At 44.7% G+C, this 18114-nt stretch overlaps 1 long non-coding RNA gene across 1 annotated transcript; it reads left to right on the top strand.

Moving 5' to 3' along the window:
* Window positions 1-4537: 4537 nt before the first annotated feature.
* LOC125716258 (uncharacterized) lies at window positions 4538-8286 on the top strand. The gene is made up of 3 exons (XR_007384289.1): window positions 4538-4683; window positions 5017-5201; window positions 5617-8286. It is a non-coding gene; the product is annotated as an uncharacterized LOC125716258 (long non-coding RNA).
* The last annotated feature ends 9828 nt before the right edge of the window (window positions 8287-18114 follow it).

Raw genomic sequence — 18114 nt, 5'->3', positions numbered from 1 at the left:
CAATGAAACTATGTTAGCACTGAGATCTGTGTCATCTGCATGGTCGCGACGCATCACAAGTTTCACACCATGCAGAAAATAGACAAATTCTACTCAGCCTCTGTGTCGTCACAGTGGTTAGACCCCGGCCATTAGACGCATCATAATGATGAATCCGAAACCTTGACAGCCCACCTGATGCATTATTTTCTATTTGTATTTACTGCTGCAGTTTTTTTTGGGTGGACAAAAAAAGTTCTGCATTCCAGGATCTTCATGCTTGAGGAACCCAGTTACGTATACATCTGAGATTTCTAATCGCATGATATATATTTACAGAAAAGTACATAAAAAAAAAAAAGCAAGCGATCAGCTCCCTCATATATGCACTATCCTGACATCTATCACAGTCCTCCATTTTGAATCCTACTTCATGTATTTGTGGGATTACACTAGGGATCAATTAAAGTACCTGCAGTGCAAATCCCTAAGATGGAGTCTCCGAAGCCTGTTAGCTACATGCAGTTCCGGAGCTTCTGTGCAGCAGGAACGTGTCGGCTTTGATGCTCCAACGGGAGCAGTAGTAGAACGACAGACGCCCACATTAGATGCATGTTCCACCCACACTGCGGATCCAATACAGTGACACTCACAAGTGTCGTTTTTCTTTCCTGAGTCACCATGCCGACCATGGTACGGTGATAAGGAACAGCAATATGCTCAAAGTAAAACACATGCATGAGAAGTTCTAATGCTTAACGCATTCACCTTTCACTGTCCTTAAACACTTCGTACATGACAATTTTGCAATATAGCCAATAAACAGTCTCAGGCATGTGACATCCAATATTCCTTGGAACTAGATGCCATTGTGTAACAGGCAGTTACTTACTCTGATGTGGTAATTACATAACAAAGCATGAAATAACAGTGGCAGAGAATTATCTTGTGCTATATTTATTCCGCTGATGCTTTTGTCCAAGTGATTTTCGAGTTCAGATCAGAAAGTGGGGTCAGCCAGAAGCTGGGGGTAAGGGCCTTGCTCAAGGGCCCAACCGTGAAACGATTACTCAGCTGGACATGACATTTGAACTCATGACCTTCCACGCATGGGCATGGTTCCCAGACCCGCCCTCGCACACTCCAACTCTCATTCGTCTGTATCCTTTTTTTGTTTTGTTTATTAACTGATACCTTACAGAAATGTGTTTTTATAACGAGTTATTAAAGGAGAGCAGAGCATGAGTTGCATGGTGGGGGGGGGGGGGGTCAGTAGAAGTTTAGGTAGGGGCAGCGTGGCAGGGTTTAAACGGTAGGTAAGCGGCGGCGCTGATGAGAAACACCCGCCCACACACCTCTGGTTTGCAGTGCTGGGCCTCAATCACTGCTGTCTGCTAGGCCTCCTTTCCCAGCATGCCCTGCACCTCTGGTTTGCAGTGCTGGGCCTCAATCACTGCTGTCTGCTAGGCCTCCTTTCCCAGCATGCCCTGCACCTCTGGTTTGCAGTGCTGGGCCTCAATCACTGCTGTCTGCTAGGCCTCCTTTCCCAGCATGCCCTGCACCTCTGGTTTGCAGTGCTGGGCCTCAATCACTGCTGTCTGCTAGGCCTCCTTTCCCAGCATGCCCTGCACCTCCGGGCCTCAGGTCGCCGTCAGTGAGTGACAGTAACAATAGCTGGGCTCTGCGCTGAGAAAACACACACAGAGGGGTGGGTGGAGGGGGTTAGGAATTATCCCTGGCAGTTTCCATTTTCTCTTTCCTGTTGACTTCGGCAAATTGATGGCCTGGATGGAAATCCCCCACCCCCGCCACTCTGCCGTCGCTTCCCCCACACACATCTTCCAGCCACGGCAGACAGCTGATCACATGACCCCAGAGCGCCTAGGGTAGGAGACCTCGCGTAGACGTGCAGGTATCCTGCCCATGACCAGCCGCTTCCCAGCGTGTCTTGGAATGGCAGGACAGCAGATCCAACCCCAACCGATCCGGATCATTTCCGAAACATCTGGATCGCACCAAAAAACACAACGAGGCTCCAGACTAGGAAATCCCCCCCCCCACAGTAAAATACAAGGAATGGTTTTGGTTTAGGGCAGCGGGGGAGGGGCGTTGTTATAAATAGAAACATGGCAGTTGGCAGTCGCCCTAGAGGGAAAAAAAAGCAAGAAAAAGTTCAGGGGAGAATTATGAAGCTGCAGAGGATCAGACGGAACATCGGGACGTTGTGCTTTTTAAGTGCATCCATTTACTGTGAAGGGTCTCCCTCCCGCGTCGCCCGGCATGGGGGCGGGTCTGTAGCGGTGCCGGAGCTGCTTGCCATGTTATTGTTTGGAATTGAAATAACCCCCCCCCCCCCCCCCCCCACCACGCCCGTGCTGCAACAGCAGGCCCTGCCAAGTTCTGCCTGTTTCGCCTTTTGCCCCACACTCATTTTTCAGACTTGTTTAAATATAGTGTGTGCCCCCCCACCCCCCCAAACTTGGCTGCCTACTTCCTTCATGTACCGGCTGGCACACTGTTCCCACAGCCTAGGGAGCTGTTTGGGGGCTGCTGCCATGTTGGGCTGCGTTCCCAGGAGACGAGTGAGTGATGTGTATGTGGGGGGCATTGCACTATAATAATAATGATACAGAGTGATGTGTATGTGGGGGGCATTGCACTATAATAATAATGATAAAGAGTGATGTGTATGTGGGGGCATTGCACTATAATAATAATGATGATAAAGAGTGATGTGTATGTGGGGGGCATTGCACTATAATAATAATGATAAAGAGTGATGTGTATGTGGGGGGCATTGCACTATAATAATAATGATACAGAGTGATGTGTATGTGGGGGGCATTGCACTATAATAATAATGATAAAGAGTGATGTGTATGTGGGGGCATTGCACTATAATAATAATGATGATAAAGAGTGATGTGTATGTGGGGGGCATTGCACTATAATAATAATGATACAGAGTGATGTGTATGTGGGGACATTGCACTATAATAATAATGATGAAGAGTGATGTGTATGTGGGGGCATTGCACTATAATAATAATGATAAAGAGTGATGTGTATGTGGGGGGCATTGCACTATAATAATAATGATAAAGAGTGATGTGTATGTGGGGGGCATTGCACTATAATAATAATGATAAAGAGTGATGTGTATGTGGGGGGCATTGCACTATAATAATAATGATACAGAGTGATGTGTATGTGGGGGGCATTACACTATATTGATAATAATAATGCAGAGTGATGTGTATGTGCTGGGGCATTACAGTATTATAATAATGATAATACAGAGTGATGTGTATGTGTGGGGGCATTGCACTGTAATAATAATAATGATAATAATAAGAAGAATGCAGAATGATGTGCAGGTGTGTGGGGGGGGCATTACCCTATAATAAGTATTACTACCTTCCCTGCCGCATGCACTGCCTGCTAATGTTATAGTATGTAGCTGTACAAATCTATAAAAAATAAATCGCAAGTTGATTCAGACGACACCATCGGCTAAGGGGCTAATTTCATACATCTCACATTGACGCTAGCAAGCAGCTGGTGTCAGTTTTAAGGAACACGGTCGATTTCTTTTTGGGGGGGGGGGGTGAAGGTGACTTTTTGCAGTCAGATCTCCCTCACAGCGGCACTACACAGTCGTCGGCCAGTGCGACACTCAGCACAGCTCGGCGTGAGTCGGTGCCCTGACTTTGTCGCTTTTGAAGGGGGGGGGGGGGGGGGGTCAGGCCGCGACTCGCTCCTGGGGGCTGCCACTTGGCACAGCCGCTTCCTTCCTGTCTGAAGATTCTTCCTTAATTAACTGCCCCAGCATGAGGCACCATTGTGCCACGACCAGCGGCGCTGGGTCAAGGAGGCTGAGGGATTGCGCAACATAATGCGTCAATTAAATTGCAAATGAGTGCGAGGGCCGGGCTGTTGTGTGGCAGCCGCTGGGCCCGGTGTCAGCCCGCCATTTTTGGGCAATCAAGGCTTTTGGCTGCATAACAGCAGACCTCTACCCTGAATGTCTCCAGCTCACAAAGGCTTACAGGCAGCCATTGTGCCACAACAGAGTCACTCGTCTCAGACAGAACCATTTTTTGTTGAGGGGCTTTTCAGTTGTTGTGTAAACCGGGCCATCAGCACATTCTCCTTTGCATCATCGTCATTGTCCCCCCTGAAAAAAGACAGGCAAGTGGGCTTTTACTAAGAACTCCTTGTTGTTGAAGGCATTCCCTCAAAATGTCTCTCTCAAGAAATACATACCTGAAATAATCACTCACAAACTAAAAGAGCTTGCAAGCTGAAACAGCTCATAATAATAATAAATGCTGCCACTTTTTTTGTAGCGTCAAACTAAAGAACGTCAGCAGGTGGCATTGTGGCTAAGGACAGTCAGAACCTAGAGTCGCGGCCACTTGAGTCAGACACTTAATGCGAATAAGCTCTATAAATGGCCAAGCGTGACATCGCGTATGTCTGACACAGATATGGTCTCTAGATGGCGCCAACGTGCAGTGGTTGCCGTAAGACCAGTGCTGTGGTGTGGAACAAAACCGAGCCACACGCAGAATCCAGGCTCACTCACACATCTGCACAGGTACGCAGACTACACAGGGCAAAGGAGTGAGAAGCAGAATGGACTCAGAGGAGTTATTTCTCCACCAATGAAAAAGGCCCAGCACAGATACACATGGCAACAAGGTAAGTCCTTTGGGTTTTTATGCCGATCTGCCACTGAGTAATACCTTTTATGCAAAGACACTCTTTCTTCGTGAAAACACCAAACCTCACGGTACATATGCCATTTGTAAAAATTACATTTCCTTTCCTATGACAATGCTTGATTATGCTTATAGTACGCTGACAAAAAAAAAAGGTACATTATTAAAAGTTACCGAAAATAAAACATCTCATTTGCTGAACATTTGAACGCATGTTTTACGCAGTGCAGGTGTCTCTGACAGGCACTGGAGGGCGCATTTTCAGCCAGGCAGACTCACTTGCAGGTGTGGCATTTGCTGGTTTTCTTTTCAGCACTGCTGTTGCCTCTGGTCGGTCTGACGTGCACCGCCCACATAAGTGAGGACGAGCAATTCTACGGAATAATGGGAGCCGCCTGTGATTTAATGGGCAAGCTAATGTGGAAAAACTCAGTCCGCTGAATAACAATGAGGAAGAACCGGCTATGAGCTGGATACAAATAAAGTAAATCGAAGGAGGTAAATTATCATTTAGTTTTTGATGTATTATGTATTTGTACTGATTCAGTTAAAAGCACAGCATGACAAAATCCTTTAAAATAATTATATTATTATATCGATAGGTCCGCATGTGTGATTGAATGGTGTGTGAGTGTGCCCTGTGATGGGTTTGTGCCCCATCCTGGGTTGTTCTCTGCCTCATGCTGGGATAGGCTCCGCCCCCCTGTGGGTACAGAAAATGGATGAATAGATTATACTACTAACACGTGGATATATTGATACTGTTTTGTGCAGATTCTCTTAGTCTGCAAGCCTCTTAGAGAAATAATGCAAGAAAAGAATGTCTTCAAACCAGTCCATTCGGGATGTTTTTTTAAGTATACCTGCTGTGACTTGTGGACATCAGTTTTTTAATGATAGAAATGGTCCACAGGTCCTGAGAGAAGAACTCAGAAGTGTTTGAAGCCCATATACAGTCTTCGGATGTGGAGCAGGCCACAGGAGATGGAAACGCAGGTGACCTGCTTTGCGGCCGGCAGAGCCGACACTCCCCAAAGCAGATGGTTCACCGCTGGCTGCAGCTCACCTAGCGGGCCCGCTCTCTTGGCGGAACAGCTGAGGAAAACAGCCTCCCGACGGAGGGGAGGAAGAAGAAATACAGCCGTCGTCTCTCAGATGATTCATCACCCTCCAGCACCCAGTAGCGGCAGAAGGCCAAACCTCGGGTTGAGAAACGATCTTGTTCAAGGAACTTGGAACTTAAACCCTGTTTACAAACACTGTTGCCCTTCAGAACAGGAAAGGTGATTTCAATTGACCAGATTGCCCAGTTGATCCACAGAAACGCTAACGGCCGCTAATCCAAAATGGCTTCCGTGTTACTAACAGAAATAGTAAAATCAACTGTGGCAGCTACAGACCGGGAAATACTCCTAGATCTTGGAGTCTGTTTCACGTAATGAATCTGAATTTCTTCATCCTCCAGGCCTCCGTTCTCAAACTTTCATGTCTTGTAGGTGGGTGTCAGTGCTTTGGGAAGCAGGTCATTTCAATGGCTAGGAATCCTTACAGACACTTCTCTTCATAATTCTTCCATGGCTGAACCTTAAAGGTGTATATCTTTTAGTCAATCACTCTTCTACGCTACCTCATGAGGTGCAGTCCAGATCTGACGGTTTGTAGTTTAAAAATACTAAGACCAATTATATAGCTTATTTCTAAGACCAATTATAAAGCTTATGAGGTTCGACTTGTACTTCCCCAGATACCTGCCACCATTCATGCAACACAAACCCTCAATCAGGATGTACTCACACTTGGCCCGGTTGCCCTGTACAGTGCCCGAGCATAATTTCCCCCCCACCCCACACCCCTGCTGGTCTCCGCTCACATTGTCCATAACATCCTGGGCCTGAGCACGCTTTTGTCATCACCATGCAACGTTTTAATGTCGAATAAAACATAGAAAGGAAGCGCTGTTGCAGAGCACAATGGAGCTCATGATTAATGTCCTTATTTTGCGGCTTCTTCAGAGTCGTTTTGGACGCGATGGAAACATGACCCTCGTGGATTTATCTAAAATGAAATTTTCCATTAAATCATTGCTGCACGTATAAGATTAGATTCTGATTCCTTTGCCTTTTCCTTCGGAATCACTTTTGTCTATGGCAGAGGCACAGTGTTTGCTGAAAATTCGGCCTGATGAGAGTATCCAGGAACAACTGGATGAAACACACAAAAACTGAGATATTTGGTGAAATACAGAACTGTCTTCTTATATGTGCAGCACGATTAAACGTAGTGGCCTTAGGCAAGCTTCACCATCCAATTTCACTTCGTCAGTGACTTGATAAGTCAACAGCACTGACTCTACCCATAATGCCCATAGCTTATCTTCTCTGCCAGCCTCCTCTGCATCCCCCAAATCTGCATGGACCTCATATTCTGTAATCTGCCCCTCTACCCTCTGCATCCCACCCAGTTGTCACCAAGCAACAGTCTGCAGGCTGTTTGAAAAACAGCACTGCTGCAAAGCAGCTGGTCCTGCCTAAAGGGATCTTCCCTGCCTCACGGGATCTTCACTGCCTCAAGGGATCCCTACTACCTCAAGGGATCTCCCTTGCCACAATGAAGCACAATGCAGGCCTGCTACCTACCTATGCTCACTGACATGTGTAGCCTATCCCACGCTCAGGGCAAGGTCCCTGCCCCACTTAAAGACGTCCGTCATTGTTCCTACTTCCATGAATGACAAAATATCCAGCCTAATTAACTAGGGACTCATTGCCGTGACATCAGCTGTCATGAAAACCTGAAAGCTGCCTCAGACAAACTTCTTAACAGCTTAATGGATAATGTTCTGGACAATTCAGGTACCTACTTGTGTAAGAATCCTATATGCTAATTTTAGCTTCGTCTTCAACATAATTAGGCCAGATATCCTGAATGTCAAATTGTCACAGCCAATGACCTACTAACAAACAGGAACTAGTATGTGCAGCTGTGATTCACCATCAGCACCAGTGTGCCTCAGGGTTGTCCCCCCCCCCCCCCCCACCAATTCTCCTTGTCCGTAAAGGACTGCACCACTGTTGAACCCTCCACAATGTGACTCAAGTTTGAAGATGACACCACACTAGCAGGTTTCAGCACAAACGGAGATGAGATCATCTGCAGAAGGGTGATGAATCACTTGATATCGTGGTGCTCAAAGAATAATTTAGAGCTTAACATTGTCAAAATGATAGAGGGATGACTCACCCCCACCTCCCCAAGAGAAGTGAACACAACTGTGACTGTGAGCAAGATGCTCGGAATACACATCACTAGCTCCCTGAAATGGAGAAAGAATATCACTGCTCTTCCTAAGAAAGTGTTGCAATGGATATACTTCTTGAGGCAGCTGAGGAAACTCATGGGTAACAGAACCACCCTGGTTCACGTCTAGAGATCTCCTATCGAAAGCATCCTGATGTTTGCCATAAGCTTCTGCTGGGGATATGGTTATGGTTTTTGTTATGGTTATGTATCTGGAACCTGTAAACTACATGAATGAGTGATAATTGTGGACCTTGCTGCCGAGTTGGACGTTGGCTCCAATTCCGAGAGCTAGACTAACCAACCGCCCAAACAGCTTCTTCCCCAGGGCTGTCTAACTTCTCAACGAGGCCTGCTATTCACCACATCGTCTACAACATCAGCACCACTATCAGACTCTGATATACAACAATAAAACACATTCTTAAATGCACCGTGAATGTTTAGTACTCGCACTCACACTTTACTGCAACAAATCTGTTGTTCATTTATAGCCATTTTTATGGGTCTTATTCCAACCACCCAAATCCATCTCGTTATATCTCCCTCAGTCCTCCTCCCTATTGTCTCTCTCTCTCTAACTCTCTTTCTATGATACACAAAAATACTATATTGTGTACCATAATAGTGTAGCATATATAAAAATTATGTTAGTAGTAGTGTATGTTATGGGTATACAACACCAAACACCAGAAAAAATGCTTTTACGTAAATTGTAGTTATACAGCTGCTATAGCATTTATTTTGAATCTTGATACCTTTTAGGAAACCATGCAAACAAGCAGGGCGTCTTCACTTGGATGCTGACATTACAGAATAACCTCCAGATTTTCTCAGATTTTACATTTGCTGTGAAATGGTTCCCATCCCACGTTACTGACTGCGCACATAGCCTCAATCTACATATTACAGTGACGCCTGACACTGTACTCCACAAAGTCTGTTTAGTCCCAGCAAATCCGATTATGCAAAATGATACCTAGCTGTAAAGAATGCAATAAATTCCACAGTCTCGTTTTAACTACAAACCAAACACACTGCGCATCAGAAAACACTAGCAACAGAAGACGGCACTTGGTATTTTGGATTTTTCCGCTTGGATTTTTGATTTCAAGCAAAGACGACTAAAGTTGATGGGGGAACACAGTTTGACCTTTGACTTTAACGATGCTGCCATCCATCCTCTTTGAAAGAAGGTCTAGCTGAATGTTTCCTGGACTCCAAAAGAACTTCCCTCTAGCAGGTTCCGTTTTGTTTCATTGGCTAGACAAGTTTGAACAATCAATGGTGGAAAGGTAGTACTGATTCTGAACTAAAATAGCATGTAAATGACTTAAGCAAATCCAGCCCCCTTCACTGTGAATATATTTGTAATGCAGAGTAACACTGACACCCTCCCCCACTCCGAGCTCACAGGCCTCTGCATGTCTTTTGATTCCATCCCTTTCTTCTTGCACCAAAACACTGGCTGTAAGCTCAGCTTTATTTCACAACAACAAATTGCCAGCTTCTTTCTGGATTTCTGTCTTTCTATATTTGTCATAAAAGACATTTTGTACTATTTCCTTCCACATATTATGAAAGTCAAAGTGTAGTGCTTGAGTAGATCCACAGTAATGTCGTGCAAACATCACGTTCACTGGCATCTTTAGCGGGGGATCTGTTACTAATTCGAGCGTTATTTTAAAGGTCAATTGCACACTTTTACCATACAGTTGTAATCCCTAAATAGACCCCACTGACATATGTGGACAGTTTAGTTTCTGCACTGTTGACATTGGCAGCAACAGCATAAATGTAGAGGAGGACCAGCTCTGCACTTGTGACATGCCACTTGGGGAGCGGCAGCGGAGGCCCGGCTCTCTGCATCACTCAAATTCTGACTGAGCCAGTGAAACAGCACCTACTTATGGAGAACAAAAGTTACACGACAGATTTATAAATACAACATTACAGGACAAGTCCAGGAAGTTATCTTTTAAAGCAGCAGCAATGCAATACTTTATCAAAGGATTTGCTTATGCCTTGCAAGATTGTGATCAGGAACTTCCGATTTTGTGCTGTGTTACAGTTTTACCAGTCCAGTTTGCATGTCCTTTCTTTCAACTAGACAATCGTTTTCCTTGCATATGTAAAGGATTCACTTTAAACCATATATAATTTAGAGAGGTAATCAATAATACAAGGATGGCAGTGCTATATTATGACCTTAAGCAAGATGAATCTGACCAAATGATATCTGAATGATTTTTGCCTGTTAGGAAAATCATATAAATTTCAATTGGCCCTCAGGCATCAAATACAATTCACATGCTTATTACCTGTGTTGAAAATTTTACATGTATTCAATTACATTCCCTTTCCTTTCTAGATGATATATATAAAAAAAATATTGCAATATTGTTGTTTTTTTTTTAATTTAGATCAATTAAGGGCCGTCAAGTCGGAAACAGGGAAGGAGCAACAATCCACACCTTGACATGGATTTCCATAAAACGAGGTTTGCAAAGGAGGGTGGGTGGGTACGTACGTGAGCAGACACAGAAGCTGTGACAAGCAACAATCACCAAGCTGGGGAATCAGATGAGGGCAGACACATATACATAGGTAACGAGGACCAAACTCAGGACAGGTGTGGATGGTTAGCACATTAGACTGAAAACAAAGAAGTGATTACGAGATGGCCAGCAACCTCTGCTGGCCAAATGGAAATATGGGAGCCTGATGGGGCAGGCCCTGACAAGGGCTTTGTACAAGGATGCTACAAGTGGCTGCTGCCATAAATGTGATGTGCACCTCAGTAGGTTCTGAATCTGTGCCCATCAATGGAAGGTCATGGGTTCAAATCCCAAGTTTGGCAGAGTACTCATACCACAGCTGAGCCATTCAGAAAGGCCTTTAACTTTAAGTGCTCCAGGTATATTGGTTAACCCAGATCTCTGGTCTTTACATGTATGTCATTCTAGACAAATAACTAAACAAATTGCACAGCAAGTCCTCCCAAGGGACTTGAACCACTAACCTGTCAGTTGTAAAGCAATACTTACCTTAATACCTATTGGCCCATCTTCATATAAACCTGAATGATGAAATGGAAACACATTTGATCATTTTGCAATGTTGCCATCTAGATTTTTTCTGCATAAGAAGCACCTCCCATTGTTCTCAATCTCGCATTTTCTTATGCTATATGTCTACCTGTTAGTCTACTCTTCATTGTTCTGTAGATGGACTGTACTGTAATTCATCCCTGAACAATACTTTATGTCAGAATAGGGGGGTGTTAAGAATCACAACCCCACCCCCCCCCACAACTGCCTACCCAACCTCCTTATGTGTGAAGCAACCCCTCCCCCATCCATTCACCATATGTCACTCCCCCACCCCCTCCCTCATATCTACTCACCATATCCTAACAAACACACATAAAAAAAGCAGAGCCTGGCCTGTGGGGTGAGCCACCACCTGCGATGGGGAGGGGGGTGATATGGCTCCCAGCCAATCACAGACCACATTTGACCCCGCTGGAGCACATTATCACTCATTCACATTTGTGGCAACTCTAGAGTGCTTTGGGCTGAACAGTGAGCAAAGGGGAATTAGCTATGGGCTTCTCCAGCCTGCCACATGGTGGTCCCTTGCTACGAGGAGGTAGTGCATTGTTACTCAAGTCACCAACAGTAGCCGTAGATCATCAAGATGGAGTTGGATCGAGTCCAGGGGCCTCCATAGGGATGTCTTGGTAGCATAATGCTTGGTAGGACCAGTGTCTAACTTTACTGGCCCAGCCAGATTCCACTGTGCTGAAAACTGAAAAGAACCTCTCACAATGACATACACAGCCCATCATATCTCCCTTCCTGAACCTCTAGACACTCCAAAACTCCCAGTACATGGTCATTCGATGTCACTGCCATTCCAGGAGAGTATTGCCTTGCCTTGATTGTTAACAGCTCAGTATCACCCCACAAAGCTTTTTTTGATTTATATATCAGGCCTTATCTAAAATGCATTCCCACAAATAAGGATATTGAATGAAAGCTAAATTGGCCTTGTTATGAGATGTTACACACCCAGCTTTGGCTCAAAAGCATCCATAGCTAAAGTCAGCATCCCGAGCTAACTTTCTCCACTCATATTCCTCTACAACGTGTTTGTATTGTAGTCTTTCTATTAACGCAAACATCCAATGAGGTGAGATCAGAATAAGGTGGGAGGTGAGGATGCTGATGAGGACCTTGTACCAGTTCAAGTGAAACACATGTCCAGGGAAAGTGTAGCGATACCAGTTGCGGGAGATGGTATCGGTGTGATGTGGCTCATAGTGCCAGGATGCAGGCCACGCTCCTAAAAAAAGGAAGATTACATAACTCTTAAAATTCCTAATGTCACGTTTTATAACGCCATCGTTCCTAATGTTGCATTGTATTCGAAATGCTTTGCAGTGCGGAATAAACAGACCAGAGGGCAGATGACTGAACCACAGGCGCCGCTGAGCAACGAGCAAAGTGACCGTCTCCCTTTCTAAACATTTCGTGACTGAGAATCAAGGCAGACACAGCTTCCTCCAGCCAGTTAATCCGGTCTGTCGACTTCCCTTAATTCCAGCATGCCAAGGAGAAAACCACGTCCTCTCCCACTGGGAGAAAGCTTATGCCCATTGGCACTCGCAAGCCGATTATAGTAACCTATTGTGATCTTTTGTCAACGTACCAAGGGAAAGAAAACAGAGTTGAGCTCGACCACAGTTTCTTACAGCGAGGCTGAAAAGGCCGCTTGCCAGGAATCTGAAATTGAGACACAAACTTGGCCCCGTTAATGATGTGATTTTTAGCCGTGCTGGTTTTCAAAAAAAAAAAAAAAGGATTTCAAGCACATTACAGCTCAACTGCAGCATGTCTAAATAAAGTAGGTGATGTGACACCTTGGCGTTGAGTGTGCAATGGATAGACCTTGAAAAACAGTTGTTGAAGAGGCTGGTGTTAGTTAGGAACGCGGTCAACACGACGAGATGGAAAGCAAATTAACTAAGATTACGGTGGACTAGTTCAAAGCCACTTCTTGAGTGTTATTTCGCTCAATATTGATAGTATGTTTGTAGTGAATTCTGTTGAACGTGCAACAAAGATTCCAAAGAACAGCTGTGCGACCCAGGAACTGGGCTTATTTACTGCAGTGAATTATCCTCTCTACCCTCTCCATACTGCTATACATGCCAGAATGTGCCAAACACAACCTTACAGGCCAAGACAACATGAAAATTGTATTCATTTCCCGGTGTGGTTGTCTAAAGATTCGTTTTTCCACAGCTGTCTTGAAAAAAGCCAACAAGTAGGGCTCTGACAGTGAGCGGCCAGACGGAGACCCTGGGGATTCACACAGTGCAGTGCCGTTTGCATTATTGGTGTTGATTATTGCGGTCTTGTGTAAACAGGGGCCTACCCACTAATCAGTTTATCCCACACCAGTGGATTAGCACAGTGCTGACTAAATCCCCACACTTGTACTTATCATTTTTCTACTGTGAACCTCTTGACATGGACTTCCGAGGCTCTGAGGCCTTTATCAAGGTCTTTCCATCCGAGAACACTGGCTTTCCATAAAGGCAGGCTTCGTGTTTTGTCTCTGGGTGTGAACTGAGGCCTAGAGGAAATGCAAGACTTTACAGACGCGGGATAAATGCTCGTTCATACTTGCAAGAAACAGTGACTCCCTAGGAACTCTCTTCAGTTTAATCATAATCCATCCATCTATCTTACTTCTAATCACTTATCCAGGTCAGGATCCCAGGCATCTCAGGGCCCAAGGCGAAGAAGCACAAAATATGGGATAACTCAAGCCCACACTTATACACTGTGGGCAATTTAGAGACACTACTGGACTGCGGGAGGAAATGGAGCATTTTGGAGGAACACAACATGGAGGGACCACATGAATAGCGCCACCCACTGAATAATACATCAGTGCATTACAAAACTAGAATAAAAAGCGGAATCAGTAAATAGGCCCACCCATCTTCCATAACTGCAGATCTCACACAGGGTCACAGAAAACTTGCAGTCTATTATGAAAGCCCAAGGTACAATGTTGGGATGGGTTGCCATTCAATTTCAATGCATACGATTTAGACATAAATAATATAATGTTAAATTGTTGCAACATGGCAATACAACACAGGCTGAAAATTTAAGGGAATGACAGAAGTTCAAGCCTTTGCATATGGTCATAAATCAACAGGAATGCTTGCTGCTGAAACAGTGAAGAACCCTATGGAGCATCTTGTACGTCTGTATTGAAACATTACTCCAGGATGTCCCCCAACTGCTGTCATCTGTGTTAAGCTTGGCAAGGCTGAAAAACAAAAGGAGAATGGAGCTTCTCGTAAAGTACAATGGATAGGGAATGTTTCCTGAGGGTGCCATCTTGACACTGATGGCTGAACAAACAGCTTTACGGGGGAAACTGCTGCATTTGGAGCCCAGTGTTGAACACTGTCCACACATTGGAACTTGCAACAGGAAGGAAGTTTTCTTGCAGGGGGGGGGTGCAGATAGTGAGAGGGGGCTACTTGACCGTTCTTGTGTTCTCGTGCATCCGTCTGACATCATCTCCCATTGAGGAAGTATAGTTCTGATACTCAAGAACAGAAGTACAGAGGACAGTAAAAAAGGACGTCATTATTGCTCCACCCCAAATATCAAGGACACGTCGATTGCATTGCCAATGAGACCAGTCCCATAACTGATTGTGTCCCAAGTTTGTTCTTGGGGGGCAGGTTAGCAAGTATGTTCTTTGCCTTCTTGGTGTTGAGGAGTACCCTGTGTGAGTGATTTCTGATAGCGCACTTCCATCAAGTGACCCGCCCAGTAATGGCATAACGTTACGAAATTATGTTTAAAACGGGGTCTTGAAAAGACCGACCCGTGAAGACACTCAGACCAGGACAACTGCATGACAAACTAACACAAATGATCAACACTATTACCCTCTACTGGATAAGCAGTATAGAGCATGAATATGACAACATATTCACGTATGGTACTGAGTTACTTACAGGATGGATTTGTGATATCCATCCATCTAGCCATCCATTCATCCATCCATCCATCCATCCATCCATCCATCCATCCATCCTCTATACCCACTTGCCCTATGCAGGGTGGCAGAGCCTATCCTGGAAGGTACAGGCCAAAGGGAGGGAATAACCCAGGACAGGGTGCCAACCCATCGCAGGGCACACACACATTTTAACAGTTGCTAATATAACACAACATATAAAAATCGCCATGTAGCATAATGACATGTCTCTAGTGTCTCCCTGAATTTTACATTCTCAATAACCTCAACCTTGAAATAAACATGCCACCGGCGAAACTGAATCAATAATGTAATGCGTTCCTAGGAAAATACATCTTCGGAAGATGTCTATAGTCTAAGAACAGAGGGAAAATGCTTCTACCTTATCCATATCGATACATCTTTTTCCAGGTGACATTCTGATATGTTTTGTCATGGTGTCATTAATCTGTGGTAAGTGGCTGAGGGGGACAGATATGGTACTTGGTGTAGTTGTGGGATTGGGCTGGCATGCGGTGTCCTACAGAAAGCCGTGCCGACCGCAACACAACCTTTAGTAGGCGCCAGAAATGTCCAAGCGCACCAGCAGAACCTTCATGAAATCAGACACAAAAACAAAGCTGTTCTTGCTGTTATCTTTCAGAAGTGGAGATCAACGTGCCCAAGCCGCCTTCTCAGAGCTCGTGCAGGTCTCGCTCCCAGGACCCACTATCAATGATTAAACATAGATGCTCTTGGTTTCTTCTGGGGGGGTCCTGTGTGGTGGCCTTGGTCTTCCATTTAGAAATGTGCTTATTTAGCCTGCATGCAACACCACACAGGGAAACTGACTTGTGCCAGTCTGATTTATCTGAAATGTGCTTTGAACAGCCCACACAACCCTACTAATGAGGCCTGGTGTTGATTAACTGGTCGTGTTAACTCTTAACCGACTGGCTTTGTGTCTGCGTTCACCCAGCCCAGATACCTGCGAGGTAACTGACAAATCTGCTGTGAGGATTTCTGCGCTTGACGTTAATGATGGGGTTGGGGGTGGAAGCTGGGGTAAAACACTACATCATCATCAGCAGTCTAGTAGCAAACTGTGGCAATGGTTTGAAAACGATGCTTCTGTGTTCTGTTGACCATAAACATTTGGAGCAGGGCAACCACAAATGTTCAGATGCAGATGTTTTTCATAATATACAGTGGCGCAGAACTAAAAACAGAGGAGATTCTGTATCCTCTTATGGCAGCTCTGGTTATCATTTGCTTCTGTAAAAGGCTTCATAAAAGAAATGCCATTTATCACGGCCTTTTATTCAGTGGAGATATTTATAAAACGAAGCCCCTCCTCAGCTCTAAATCAAATAAACTAGCAGGTCTGATTTAATGTTATTGAATCAGCCCTGCTAATTCTTTTTTGACTCTCTCTCTCAATATGTTGATACTTTAGGGCCAAATTAAAGGCATCAGTCTTGGAAAGGAACACATGTGAGATAAAGTATAGTGGGCTATATCAGACAGGAAGCGTCACTGTAGCGTGGACACAGCCGTACAGTCAAAAAACTTCCTGGGGGCTTTTGATTGGCCCATTTCAAAGGGCTTCGGGGGGGCAGGGCTGTTGTCGCTGGCTGTCAAAGCAAACCGGCAGGTCTGACGGTGACCTTTCAGGTTGTCTCAGCTGCTTGTCCACACTTGCAAACCTTGCCCACATTTTTTTTTAGCGAGTGAGCAGGAGCAGCTAGTGAAAGTGAGAACTCAGTGTATCTGCTTTAGATTTTAGAAAGCAAACTTTCTACTTCCTATCACCCTAGGGTACAAATATTAAGTGTAATTACATCATTTTCTCATCAGACACTTTTACTCAAGGTCATTTTAGAAACTTACAATTTCAAAAACTCATCCAAACATACATTCATGCAATATAGGAAGTTAATACAACCCTATGACATAAAAGTACTTCTGGTCCGACAGTTAGAGAAATTCATAAATCCTCACCCTTTCACTAATAGTTTATAGACTAACTCTCCTGCTGCATGATGGATAACAGCTCTGCAAGCCACTGCTACACACCCATCTAGTTTAACAGATTGTAAGATCAACAATGTAGTTTTGTGCCTCATGGGAGTCTTACTTACACAAAAAATGCGCGGTGGGCAGAGTGAAGCATGATTGGTTCAGAGAGATGACCAATCAGATTGTAGAGGAGGCAGGACCGACCAATCAGATGCCTTGCCCACAGAACATTTTTGTGCAAGTACAACTCCCACGAGCAGCTTTGCACCGCCATCGTAAAAACTTTTTGGGAAGTAAAGGTTGTAGGTCATGAGTAATTTAATGATCGAGTAACATGGAAATCCATTCAGATAAATCATAAAGATAGATCAAAGCAGAATGGAGAGAGATTTTGTTCAAAAACTGTGAAACCAAATCCAGGTACCTAACTGAGAATCATCCCCCCTGATTTAACATCTGAAATATAACTTCAACGTGACTGACAATGAATTGACTTTGTTGAGCCCTTTGTGCAAGTGTCATTCACAGGAAACCAGGAGAAGAACCATCCCTGAAGACTCTTCAAAGGGGAAAGATCTCCTCAAACCCCCTCAGACACATCCTGATCTTTCAATAAGGTTGTGTGTTGACATCCTGAATGGACAGAACTGAGCCTGCAGGAGATTTAAAGGTCAGAGAGTTGGAGAGAACCGAGGGAGCGGATCCACCACAGCCTAGTTTACTCCGTGTCTGTTCAGATAAACCCAGACAGGAAGTGCGAGGTCTGCCCATTTCCTGTTGGACTTGGTTGACCTGCCGTGAGGAAAGTGGCTTCAGATTGGGCACCGAGATACATGAATGTTAATGTGAGTCAAACGGAAAGAGCTGGAACTCTCCAAAATGATGCAAGGTGCCAACAGCAGATTAACATCTATTATAAAAGAGATAAAATGAAAATTTTACAGAGCTGTGAAGCTATACTCCCTTCCCTTTCCTCTGCTATACGGGGCACAGTGAGCTGTTCAGTAAACTTCCTCATATCTCCATTACATACAGTTTG

The sequence above is a fragment of the Brienomyrus brachyistius genome, chromosome 21, assembly GCF_023856365.1.
Source record: "Brienomyrus brachyistius isolate T26 chromosome 21, BBRACH_0.4, whole genome shotgun sequence".
Taxonomy (NCBI): domain Eukaryota; kingdom Metazoa; phylum Chordata; class Actinopteri; order Osteoglossiformes; family Mormyridae; genus Brienomyrus; species Brienomyrus brachyistius.
Note: the sequence above shows the minus strand (reverse complement) of the source record. Positions and strands in the feature narration are given on the sequence as shown.